We start from the raw sequence: 11,866 nt of genomic DNA, 5'->3' as shown, positions 1-11,866 counted from the left end.
GGGAGCGGAGGCAGAGCTCGCCGCCCCGCACCCGGAGGGGGGGCCGCGGCCTGGCGGCGGGCGGCCCGCCCGCCGCCCCGTCCCGCCGCGCCGAGGGTCTTCCTTAACGGCTGGGAAGGCGAACCGGCGGTCTGGGCGCGTCGCGCGAGTTGCGTGCAGCGGACAGCATCCGCTCGAAAAGAACGCTCCAGCGCCCGGTGTACGGCTGAATTGTTCCAACCTGTTCAAGTTTCCCCTCATTTTCTCCTCCCACCAGTTCCGGTTTCTCCTCCTCGGCTGAAATCCGCTGCAGCCTTTCCCCATCGCGGCCGTTCTCCCTTCCCAGAGCCGGGGGTCTGTTTAGCCGGGTGAATCCGTTCATCCCCCGGTCATCTTCAACGTCAGGAAGCTGGTTTTCTTCAGGTCTCCTCTTCACGTACCCTGTTAAACCACTAGCAAGACAAACCCGTGCTGCTGAGAAAAGCTCCATTACAAGGCGGTGTAATCGGTTCTTCAGTGGAGTTCAAATGCCAGCAAATACCCTTCTTTAAGATTTTAATGAGAAAAATAAAAGCGATCGACTTACCAGCTTGAAAATAAATAATCCTTCTTGAGCACCTGCGGAAGAAACAGAACTGAAACCAGCGGTTTGCCAAGGGGTTGGCCACCTGCCTTTTAGCCAAGAGCTAGGCAGCTTAAGATGCACGCAAGGATGTGGCAGCCATAAGCCTGGTTTTCCTCTTTGTGTGAGGGTACTTGAACTTGTACCTCTCCTTCTCCCGTAGTGTTGTTTTGACAACAAACTACAGCACCTCTGAAGCAGGAGAGGTTACATTCTTCTTGATAGTGTTTCAACAGCTTTGTTGAATTTATATTAATTAATTTGTACTAATAATTCACCAGGGCAGGAACTCAGCTGGGTTTGCTCCCAGTTGTGTGTAAACCACCAAACTAGGAGTCACACCCACTTGTTTGCATGCTATTTCTGTACATTTAAGTAGTTTATACAAAGCGGTACAGTTCTACACAGAAAGGCTGAGAAACATGCACATCAGCAGGAGGTGCCTGTGCTAATCAAAAATTTAGTCCCACCTGACATAGTGTAATGCCTAGGTATTGATTAACATGGGAAGGAAAGAAATTAGAATTACTCTATAGCTTAACCCTTCCCCATGTCTTTTTTCACCTGTTCCCCAGCATTTCTCCCACATGTCCTTAATCATCTATGGATGATGGCAGCAACCCTTACAGCTTCACTGTGGGCTGTCCACACAGGAAGAGAAAGCAGAGCTAGGCCTCCATTAATACAGATCACAGCATGGTCAGGGTTGGAAGGGACCTCTGGAGATCATCTAGTCCCACCCCCTGCTAGAGCAGGTGGCACAGAAATGCATCCAGGCAGGTTTTGAATGTCTCCAGAGAATGAGACTCCACAATGTCTCTGGGCAGCCTGTTCCAGTGCTCTGTCACCCTCAGAAGTTTTTCCTCATATTCAGACGGTACTTCTTGCATTGCAGTTTGTACCTGTTGCCCCTTGTCCTGTCACTGGACACCACTGAAAGGAGCCTGGCCCCATCCTCTTGACACTCGCCCTTAAGATATTTATAGAGGGGGTCTTATCAATGTCTCAGTCTTCTCCAGGCTAAACAGGCTCGCTCAGCCTTTCCTCACAAGGGAGATGCTCCAGTCCCCTCAGCATCCTCATAGCCCCCCGCTGGGCCCTCTCCAGCAGTTCCCTGTCTCCCATGAACTGGGGAGCCCAGAACTGGACACAGCACCCCAGGTGTGGCCTCACCAGGGCAGAGCAGAGGGGGAGGATCACCTCCCTCAACCTGCTGGCCACACTGCTCCTGATGCCCCCCAGGGTACTACTGGACTTCCTGGTGCCACAGACACACAGCTGGCTCGTGGGCAGCTTGCTGTCCCCCAGAACCCCCAGGCCCTTCTCCGCAGAGCTGCCTTCCAGCAGGTCACCCCTGGCCTGTGCTGGTGCATGGGGTTGTCCCTCCCCAGGTGCAGGACCTTACACTTGCCTAACTTCGTTGGGGTCCTCCCCTCCCAGCTCTCCAGCTTGTCCAGGTCCTGCTGAATGGCAGTGCAGCCTGCTAGTGTATCAGCCACTCCTCCCAGTATCATATCATCAGATAAATACTGTTGAGAGAAACAGCACACAACTGCAGTGATTTCTTCCTATGCCACCCAAAAATTTGCGTTAAGCCCACATCTAATTCCAAACAAAACTGTCGAGATGTGCAGCACAACATATTTAAAGTTCATATTAGCTCTATGACTACCTTCCTCCTCATTCTATTATATTCCCGTTTCATCTTGTCCCTCTACTTTTAGACTTGTAGGATAATTCAGGTTAAGAGAGACCTCAAGAAGTCACCAAATACAACCCTCTGCTCAGTTAACAGCAAGCACCTGAGGGCCTTGTCAAGTTCAGAATATCTCTGCAAACAGAGATTCCATGATCTCCCCAGGCACCCTATGCCAACTCTTTGGTTCTTTCCCTGCTTATGCATCAGTTCAATTCTAAAACTGTCCCCACCTTCTTTCCATGGTCACTCCAGCTTCTTTAAACTCTCAGCTAGAAGGCAGCGACAACAGTTCTATGACAGCAGTAGGAGCCTGGGAACAGGCAGAGAGAAAGTTCAGTAGACTTGAAGCAGTAGTTTTTCCTGGCCTTGCAGGAAAGGGAGAAGCAATCCTGTTGACATTTCACTTCTAATTAGCTAAAACTAATGAGCAGTGCTATGGAAAAGCAAAATTTTAGCAGCATGATACTGGGAGAAAAAACTGGTGGAGCTGGTCAAGTTATTTGCAGATGCCTTTTCTTCTCCATTGAACCAAACTCAGGTTCAATGGAAACATTGTACCTCAGGATGAAATCACTCAGAAAAGTTGCTGCTCTGTAGAACAGTCCAGCTGGTGGCTTTCTCCACTCCCTCAGTATTTTCTGGGTCAGTACAGAATCGTTTTAGTCACTTATTGTCACTGCAAGTCCTGTCAGGTCTCTGGACAGTGGCAAGTTGTAGGGCAAATTCACCAAAACATGACAATAGCAGTAAGTTATTCTTCTATTACGCACATACTCAGCCCTCCTGTATCTGCTTTACACCCTCTCTGTAACAGAATTTGCGTTCAGACTGGCTGGCCTGCGGCTGCAGCCCTCAGTTAAAAAGCATGGTAACTGGTAGTTTCTACAGCTGTTGTCTTTTTCCGTCATACCTGACCTGCTGGTGGTGAAAGATGCCTCGTCTGAAAAACTCTGCCACTAACAAGTAAAATGCTGATCTGTAGGTTTCCAAATAGAAAATGCAAAAATGCTCTCTTCCAATATATGACAAAAAACTTCTGGACCATGTTTATTTGAACTTCACAACTGTTTCTATTTATAAGTAAATAGGGGATGCAAGTGTAACAGTACCACTTTTCTATAGTAACATTTAGGAATTACATGGATCAAAGTAATGATGCCCTATATCACCTCTCATGTCCAAGAGATGACACTTGTAATATGGAGCCACCCAAACAGATAGCCTTGGAATTGTCAAAAGAGACATTATTGTGATCAGTTCCTTATAAAGGAATATGTGGCTATAGACCAATAATTCAAAGTGGTGGCAGTAAGGGGTTATGGATATACAAACTAGGAAATCAACACACTTCTAGTTAGTTCCAGTCTTTCAAACATAGGCATTCCAAAGTCTGGCAATTATTTTATAGTCATTATTGATATCTGGTGCTGTTTAGAAATTTGTTACTCCAGAACTGTTACTTGTAAGCAAAAATAATCTATGGCAGTTACCTTTGAAAAGAAAACTGTCAAGCCGTTCAATCTGTATAAAGGAACTCCCATAACATTTTAATTTCAGAACAGCCTTATTGTTTATCTCCAAATAAGAAAAAAGTTCAAGCACTCCATAGTCACCACATTACTACCAAGGTGGTTTCCAAGCTACCAAGCTTCTGTAACATGTCAGAGTTCTCAGCAAAGCTCCTCCTACCATTGTTTCAGGAACCTTGAACCACTACAACCACTTTAAACCTCCTGAACCTTCATTCAGTAGGGCTCTGCACAAATACTGTGGGGCACAGCACAAGACAGAGACATTTAGTAGCTAGCTACAACAAAACAGAAAGCAATGTCAACTTTGCTACCACACTAATAAATAAAAATGCAATCAGTTCCACATGCATATTAGAAAGGCAGTGGAATTTGGAAATCTAACAATTCTCTCTTTTTTTTGCCATAAATATCTCCTGATTATTTGCAGAAATAGAGCAGCTGGTATACAGAGTTTCTGTAACAGTCAAAAGGAACACCACCAATGAAGTTTGGAGCAAAATTTGGCTAATACCATATACCTCGGAGAACTTGGACTACTTCTGACACTTCCGTGCTATGATCAGCCTATGAGTTGTTAATATTTAAGATAACAGAATCACAGAAAGGTTAAAGCGGGAAGGGACCTCTGAAGATAATTTAGTCCACCCTCTGCTCAAAGCAGGGTCGGCTACAGGAAGTGGCTTAGAGCTGTGTCCAATTGGGTTTTGGATATCTTCAAGGATGGAGACTCCACAACCTCCCCGAGCAACCTGTTCCAGCTACTGAGCACCTTCACAGTAAGTGTTTTCCTACATTCAGAGGGAATTTCATGTAGTTCAGTTTGTGCCCATTGCCTCTTGTCCTGCCACTATCACTGGAAAGACCCTGGGTCCAGCTTCTTTACCCACGTGTACGTATGCCTGATGGGAAGGACTAAGATCCTCCTGAGGCTTCTCTTCCCCCAACTGAACAGTCCCAGCCCCCTCAGCCTCACTGTGTACATCAGATGCTCCAGTCCCTTAACCATCTTCACGGACCTTTGCTGGACTCTCTGGTATGTCCATGTTTCTCTTGCACTGGATAGCCCAGAACTGGACATGGCATTCCAGGTACATCTCACCAGGGCTGAGTAGAGACAAATCACCTCCCTTGACCTGTTGGCAACACTCTTCCTAATGCAGCCTTGGACACCATTGACCACAAGGACACAACGCTGCTTGTGTCTGACTTCTTGAACAACAAGACTCCAGGGACTTTTTCTGCCAAGATGCTTTCCAGTCCATTAGCTGCCAGCATCTACTGGTACACGGAGTTATTCCTCCTCAGCGGCAGGATTTGGATTTCCCTTTGTGGAATTTCTGTCTGGTCATTTCCTCAGCTGTCGAGGTCATCTTTCAGAAGTGGCAGCACACCCATCTGGTCCCAGTTGTATCTTCTGCAAACCTCCTGAAAGAACATATCAAGAATGTATCATCTAGGTCATAAAATAAAGATGTTAAACATTAGTTGCTCCAGTATTGCCCCCTGGGGTACATCAGTAGTGACTAGTCTCCAGAAAGACTTCATGCCATTAAACGTGCCCCTGTGACCACACATTGCCAGGCTTTGGCCTAGTAGTTCAACCAGTTTTCAGTCCATCTTATTGCCCTCTTACTTACCTAACCAATACGTCATCAGTTTGTCAATAAGGCTGTCATGGGAGCATGTCAAAAGCTTTGCTAAAGTCAGGATAAACAACATCCACCACTCTCCCCACCAGTTATCTCTACCATAGAAGACTATCAAGTTGGACGGAAGTGATTTCCCCTTCGTAAGTTTGTGCTGACTCCTCCAAATCATCTTCTTGTCCTTAATACAATTATGGAAATGTTTCCAAATATTTTCTCCTTCACGTTCCCAGGGATCAAGGTAAGGCTGACCAGCCTGTAATTCCTCTTTCTTGAAGACAAAAGTGACATTTGCTCTCTTCCAGTCCTCAAGAGCCTCTCCTGATCATCATGGCCTTTCAAAGACAAATCTCCCTTTTTCTTGCTGAGCATGAAGTTATATGGCATTGAATAGCTATTTAGTTATTTTAGGTCATCTGCCTGGTTCTGTCCCCTCCAAATCTATTTGGGGTGGGGAAGCAGAGTAAGAAACAGAGAAGGCCTTGACTCTTTCCAAACACTGCTCAGCAATAGCTAAAACAGTGTGTCACCAGCATTGTTGTGGTCACAAATCTAAACCACAGCACCATATGAAGAAAGTTAATTCCATCCCAGCCAGACCCAGTACAGGAACTATCAGATCCAGCTAAGCCCCTGTGGTTGTCAGCTCTCCACAAAACCTCCTGGATTGCCTGCACCCTGCTGGGTTCCCCCTCTAGTAGATATGGTGTGGTTCAAGTCTGCCAGGAGGACCTGGCCCTGCGAATGTGAGGCTTCTTCCTGCTGTCCAAAGAGGGTCTCATCTATTTCTTCCTGATCACACAGCCTGCAGCAAACACCCACCCCAATGTCACCCACATTGGTTTGCCCTTTAACCCACCCATGAGCTCTCAGCTGGCCCCAGGCAGAGCTCCATGCATTCCTGAGATCTCTCACACAAAGGGCAACTCCCACTCCTTATCATCCCTGCCTGCCCCTCCCGTGTCCTTCCACGGCAGCACCCCAGTCCTGTAAGTTCTCAAAATATCCAAGCAAAGCAAGTCTGTTTGGAAACTTCTTTGGAGTCTTCTAGCACCACTTTGGTTCCAGAGAATGAAGAACAAATAAATGAGAAGAAAAAAGAAAAAGAAAAAAAGAAAAAAGAACCCTTTAAGACAGAAATTCTTGAAGGCTTGTTCAGCAAATAAAACAACTCTTTTCAGGTATCAGAGACTGCTGTGAGAAAAGTCTTATCAGATACGTATGTCCAACATTCACTGTGACTTATAAAAAGAAATTAAGACTTCAGGAAATGAAATTATAAAAAGCTGAGGAGAATCAGGGTTCTAGGACTAACAAGTCTGTTAAGCCGTGATGTAGTAGTAGCACAGTAAAAACGCTCATCCTGGAGAGGTGACTGCCTGTTGAAGTTAAATGAGAAGCACACCACGTGGTTATCCAGCCCATTGCCAAAGTAAGGCAACCACCTGCCGTTCTAGCTTTCTCACTCTATTACATAAATCTATGAGGCAGCTTATGACCCATTTATACAAGTGCATTTTTTTGCATGACTTGCTGAAGTAAGAGCAGCGGCCTTCATCTATCTCAGGGTCAGCCACACCCCCAGCCATGATGCCTTCTAAATAACATCATAGACACTAAATTGTCACAACTAACAATAGTCTTACAATATTTTTTCTCTCCCTTGTCTCAGCTTCTTGCCTTCTAATCTCCTTGCATACAAAAGCTGGGCCAAGAAAGATGCCACCTTCTAAGATAAAGTAGTATTAAAAGTAGTAAATCTTGAATTAATCCGCACAGCCAGGGGAACAGCCTTTCTGATCCCAGACAAGAATTCCACAGAAGTGATTCCCTAACCTTAAACCTTCTCCTGAGTCATTCTACTTGCAGTAGCCCTATCTTCAGAACTCTGCTTTTAATTCTAAACCAGCCCTTTCTAAAAGCACCCACAAACACATACTTCCACTTGATATTAATATCTGCTTTCTGAATGCAAGAGCCTTACCTTGAATACACTGCTTTCCACATTTATTCTTAGCATGTCTAAGCTCTTCTAGAATGAAGTGGCTAATAAATGAGAACAGAGAAGCACCCTGAAGTGCTTTCCACATTATGGTATGCATCAAACAGGCAAAAGTAGACCTGACTCCTCTTCAAAAAGCTTTAACAAAGGTTTTATATGCTGTTCCACCTACCACAGAACCAGGTGAAGCTAGAGATTCCTCTCAGGTCTGTCAATATATCAATTTATGTGGCCACACCTTAGTTCGCTACTTATCAAGGTGGTTGGTTTAGAAACACAAGTATTTAGAGGTATTTAATTAATCAAACCATTTAATAGACCTGAGTCTGACAACAATCACAGATACAGTGTGGGGTTTGGGTAAATGCTGACCTCCAGTTATTGCAGCAGGGCAATGATCTGTAGCTGGGGGCAACAGACTTCATTTAGCTACTGCTGGAACAGCAGTTGTGCTGCAGCATTTTAGCCTTCATACAATTAACTGGGGTGATGCCCCGTTTCAGTTGCAGCTTTGCTAGGTTGAGGGATCCCTCCACCCCCTTAACCATAAAAATCCTCTGAAAGCTGCTGCCCTCAGTTCTGCTGGCCAAGTCTTTCAGTCAGTCACTCTCTGTTTCAGTTTGGGCAGACCAAGATGGATCTGCAAAGACCTGTCATTGAAAGTGAGTGGGCCTGGCTCATTTCAACACAGGTTGGGGAGCAAACAGACAAGTTACACTGGCAGAACCTGGGAGGTGAAAAACTATGGTGGGGGTGGTAATGAGCAGCTGGGGGTGCCCCAAGTGTTCTTCACTCAGCCTAGCTACAGCCAGCTGTGTGAACAACAGAAAACCAGCTGCCCTGAGCATCTTTTTTAATTGATGGAGAGAGCTGAGCAGCTACAAGAGGTACTTAATCCTGCTAAGGCTCTGAATCAGTCTTTGAAATTGAAAAACCCACATAAATATTGGGAGGACTTTCATAAATCTGGATTGATATTTTCCTGGTAGTACAGAATAGCAGTTGCATCACTATCATGCTTCTCTGAGCTACCCTAGCTGATTGACAAAAACAGGGAAGAGTTTCTTTTAAACTTTAAAATCAAGTTCAATTTTAAGGTAAGCGATAGGTCCTCTGTTAACATACAATGAGGGAAAAGAAAAATCTCAAAAGCTACTGACTGATTTTTGTTCCATAGCACTAAGCCCCGCTGTCAATAATCGGTAAGAATTTAACTGTAGGGAATATTGTAAAGGACCTAATTGGATCAGGTAAAACTTAATGGTTATTTTAAAAAATTCTCTAAATGTGCTGAGTATACCTTTATTTACTTTGTTAAAAGGTAGGTGGGTGTATTTTTTGGTGTAGATGTTGTATAAAGTTCATCCTAGATGAAGATGTGATGAGACCACCTTGACTAATGACAAAATGCTGCTACAACACAGGAACAATAATATTTTTCAGCTTGTTATTTAATGTTACTTTGAACAGGTCAAGCCAGTGCTCTTAATGTTCTGTTGAAATTCTGGACCAGCTTAACAGAGCAAGTGCTTTCTCCGCACCCCCCTGTTACTGCTCTTTTCAGTTTTTGCTTAGAGTTTCTCTGCAATCAATTCATCTGCCTCAAACTGGAAAGGTAGCAAGCATGAAAGCAAACACAAACTGTAGCTGCAGTGGTCTGGCATAGAGTGGCTGAGACTACAGCAATGAGATCGCTCTCCTCAACTTCACGCTGAGGGTGCATCCGCTGCTGGGTAAGAGTCTGCTGGTAGATGTTAAGTATGAATCAGTATTCTGTAGGTTTGCACTAGGGGTGTAGAGGTTGCTTTACTAGCTATTTTGTAGCAAGGAAGTAGTATAAATATATGTTAATTATTTCCATCTTCCTTCAATATGTTTTCCTGGGCTAACTGTGCTTGTCCCTTTTTGTGTATATTTCATGATAAATATGTCAATAAATAATTGATTGAGCTGACAAGAAGAAAAAGACAATGCAGTGGAAACCTTGTCAAAGAAGGCCTTTAAATAGCCAGTGTAATTTAAATGGGAAATCCTAAATCAACTGCTAGATAATGTAGTAAGTAAACATATTAACCACTAAGTAAACTTATTAACCAGCCTCAAAGTCATAAATTATGTTTGTTGCTATATCAAAGTCTAGTCATAGCAGCCAACAAAGGCATGAGGAATAGTTAATGAAACTCAGGAAATAAAGATAGTTTATCATTTTATGGACTGTTTAAATTAAACTTCTAAACACTTTTTAAAAAAAATGTTTCCAGAGTGCTGCTTTAGAATCATTGTTGAAAAGTATGTTTTGTCCTCCTTTAGACATAACCACTTAGGAGATTTAGAGGCATTAACACTCACAGAATGCTTAAAGTTCAGTAATGCATGATAGAACTGTTAATGGAAGAGTGCTTGGTTCTGTACAGTAAACAGTATATGGTCCTTGTACGAAAAAAAGCATTAATTGGTGAAATTTTGTCACTATTAAAAAAAAAAACCACAAAACCTGTATATGTATGCAAGCATGGTATGTTCTAATAAGATATGTTTATGAAAATTTTGGTGTGTTAGATATGGCTGTATTTATAAAACTCTTATTGTCTTTACAGCATGCTTGCACCCATTCTGTTTTTTGTCATCGCACGCAGACCTTCCCCCCGCCCCCCCCAATTAATCTTGTACTTATCCCCTCTAGTAAAGACAGATACGAGAATATAACTAGTCCACCTGTTTCTGCTACAAGATGGCTGCTAACTTCCCAAGATACGTAAAACCACACAAAAATAAAAGAAGCACCACCACCCCCCAAACCCACAAAACTTTACATCATACATCCTCTTCAAGCTGAGGAGATGTCATTGGTGGAATTTCTCAAAGGTTTGCTGTCAGCTGTCCACTTCCACTGAAAACAATGAAACCCTTGTCTTTGATCGAAGCAAAGTTAGGCTTGAAGCTAAGCGCTTCTACAAATGCTTTCCCTGTCAACTGCAAAGATGAAAAACATTTGAAAATATGTATTATACTTAAAATGTTTGCAAACCTGTATGACTAACTCTGTAAATGCCTTGTTACAAACTGAACTAAAAATAAACGAGTCTTCCTGAAAACTCATATTGCTGCTTCTAATCCCCAAATGATAAATGATTAGCTATAGCACACATTGTTATCTTAGGGGGGCCTGTACAGCTGGGTGGACGGTGGAAGTCAGCAAATACAGTAACAAGTGTTTTCAGTGAGGAGCTGAAGGGATCTCATAGCTGCTGATTTAGGCATTTCGAATTTAAATAGTGGAGAACTGTAGAGAGAAGAGAGTTAGCTGGAGTTGACTGAAGATCTCTTTTTCTTTGTTTGGTTTTGTTTAACAAAGCTATTTGCAGCTGAGGCTATGCACCTGACATAGCCTTTAAACTTCAGAGGTCTACAACATACATCAAACATACTGCCACTTTATAAATTTTTTTCCAGTATGGTGATGATGTAAAGCCTTAAGAGATGTTTCTGGTATGCTCTAGTAGGTGAGGCAATCACCCCCATGGGGATCAGCTTTATACGCACAACTAGCGCGTCTCCTGGGTTTAATTTTCTTCATCCTAATTGCCAGCAGAAGTTGTGATGATTGGTTTTTGAGGGTTACACAGTGCTATCTCCAACAAAGATATTAAAGTATTAAAAGATGGTAAGCTGAGCCTAGATGTACTGATTAAGTGAATTTCTTAACTCCTGTGAGAAGAAATCAAAGCTGCTGAAGCACAGTATGCTAATGTACTCTGAAAGCACTTCTACATCATACTTTGTAGAGCTAAACTGCCTCAGTATTTTGCTACAGTATCTCTATATGCCAGAAACATACAGAGACATACCTTTGAAGGGGAGAAGTGAGGTTGTTCTGCTATACAGAGTGAAATTTATCTTTATATCTTTCTTAATTTAAGAAGTAAACTCTGTTTTATATTTATACATATATATATATACACATCTGCAAAATGTATAAATAGGCATGGAATATAACATGTAATAGAAAATATAAGACAATATCTATTACCTCATATATATTGTAATGTGTTGCATATGACATGTTGTATTTTATATACAGAATAAGATATACATTCAGAAGTTATGTTGTTGATTTAAGGTTTTTCTAGCTTCTTCACTGGAAGTTTGTCTTGGTCTTTTCCTTAGAGAGGAAATGAATGAGATCACAGCCTCAAGCCCACCTCTGCAATTTCATACATCTGCTGTTCATCTGCCTCTTTGTTTCCCTTTAAATACCTTATCTAAAAATATGTGTTCAGCTAGATGATGAGAAAGGAATTTTCTAGAACTGCTGTTACCTTCTAATGCAGATGTCATACCTCTGCTGCGGAATCTGTGCCTGAATGATGCTGTAACACGCAGCGT

The sequence above is a fragment of the Falco biarmicus genome, chromosome 6 (genome assembly GCF_023638135.1).
Source record: "Falco biarmicus isolate bFalBia1 chromosome 6, bFalBia1.pri, whole genome shotgun sequence".
Classification (NCBI taxonomy): Eukaryota; Metazoa; Chordata; class Aves; order Falconiformes; family Falconidae; genus Falco; species Falco biarmicus.
Note: the sequence above shows the minus strand (reverse complement) of the source record.